Below are 1,753 nucleotides of genomic sequence, written 5' to 3'. Positions count from 1 at the left end.
GTTGAAATGAAAGAAAAAATGTTAAGGGCAGCCAGAGAGAAAGGTCGGGTTACCCACAGAGGGAAGCCCATCAGACTAACAGCAGATCTCTCAGCAGAAACTCTACAAGCCAGAAGAGAGTGGCGGCCAATATTCAACATTCTTAAAGAAAAGAATTTTCAACCCAGAAATTCATATCCCGCCAAACTAAGCTTCATAAGTGAAGGAGAAATAAAATCCTTTACAAACAAGCAAATGCTGAGAGATTTTGTCACCACCAGGCTTGCCTTACAAGAGCTCCTGAAGGAAGCACTAAACATGGAAAGGGACAACTGGTACCAGCCACTCAAAAACATGCCAAAATGTAAAGACTATCGATGCTAGGAAGAAACTGCATCAACTAATGGGCAAAATAACCAGCTAACATCATAATGACAAGATCAAATTCACACATAACAATATTAACCATAAATGTAAATGGGCTAAATGCTCCAATTAAAAGACATAGACTGGCAAATTGGATAAAGAGTCAAGACCCATCAGTGTGCTGTAATCAGGAGACCCATCTCACGTGCACAGACACACATAGGCTCAAAATAAAGGGAGGGAGAAAGATCTACCAAGCAAATGGAAAACAAAAAAAGGCAGGGGTTGCAATCCTAGTCTCTGATAAAACAGACTTTAACAACAAAGATCAAAAGAGACAAAGAAGGCCATTACATAATGGTAAAGTGATCAATTCAACAAGAAGAGCTAACTGTCCTAAATATATATGCACCCAACACAGGAGCACTGAGATTCATAAAGGAAGTCCTTAGAGACTTACAAAGAGACTTAGACTCCCACACAATAATAATGGGACACTTTAACATCCCACTGTCAACATTAGATAGATCAACGAAAGAGAGTTAACAAGGATATCCTGGAACTGAACTCAGGCCTGCACCAAGTGGACCTAATAGACATCTATAGAACTCTCCATCCCAAATCAACAGAATATGCATTCTTCTCAGCACCTATTCCAAAATTGACCACATATTTGGAAGTAAAGCACTCCTCAGCAAATGTACAAGAACAAAAATTATAACAAACTATCTCTCAGACCACAGTGCAATCAAACTAGAACTCAGGATTAAGAAACTCAATCAAAACCGCTCAACTACATGGAAACTGAACAACCTGCTTCTGAATGACTACTGGGTACATAACAAAATGAAGGCAGAAATAAAGACGTTCTTTGAAACCAATGAGAACAAAGACACAACATACCAGAATCTCTGAGACACATTTAAAGCAGTGTGTAGAAGGAAATTTATAGCACTAAATGCCCACAAGAAAAAGCAGGAAAGATCTAAAACTGACACCCTAACATCACAATTAAAAGAACTAGAGAAGCAAGAGCAAACACATTCAAAAGCTAGCAGAAGGCAAGAAATCACTAAGATCAGAGCAGAACTGAAGGAGATAGACACACAAAAAACCCTTCAAAAAATCAAGGAATGCAGGAGCTGGTTTTTTGAAAAGATCAACAAAATTTATAGACTGCTAGCAAGACTAATAAAGAAGAAAAGAGAGAAGAATCAAATAGATGCAATAAAAAATGATAAAGGGGATATCATTACCAACCCGACAGAAATATAAACTACCATCAGAGAATAATATAAACACCTCTATGCAAATAAACTAGAAAACCCAGAAGAAAGGGATAAATTCCTGGACTCATACACTCTCCCAAGACTAAAACAGGAAGAAGCTGAATCCCTGAATAGACCAA

At 38.0% G+C, this 1,753-nt stretch overlaps 1 pseudogene; it reads left to right on the top strand.

Moving 5' to 3' along the window:
* LOC105555459 overlaps positions 1 to 1,753 on the top strand; it is a 34,869-nt pseudogene that overhangs the window by 22,654 nt on the left and 10,462 nt on the right.

The sequence above is a fragment of the Mandrillus leucophaeus genome, unplaced genomic scaffold, assembly GCF_000951045.1.
Source record: "Mandrillus leucophaeus isolate KB7577 unplaced genomic scaffold, Mleu.le_1.0 Scaffold686, whole genome shotgun sequence".
Lineage (NCBI taxonomy): Eukaryota > Metazoa > Chordata > Mammalia > Primates > Cercopithecidae > Mandrillus > Mandrillus leucophaeus.
Note: the sequence above shows the minus strand (reverse complement) of the source record. Positions and strands in the feature narration are given on the sequence as shown.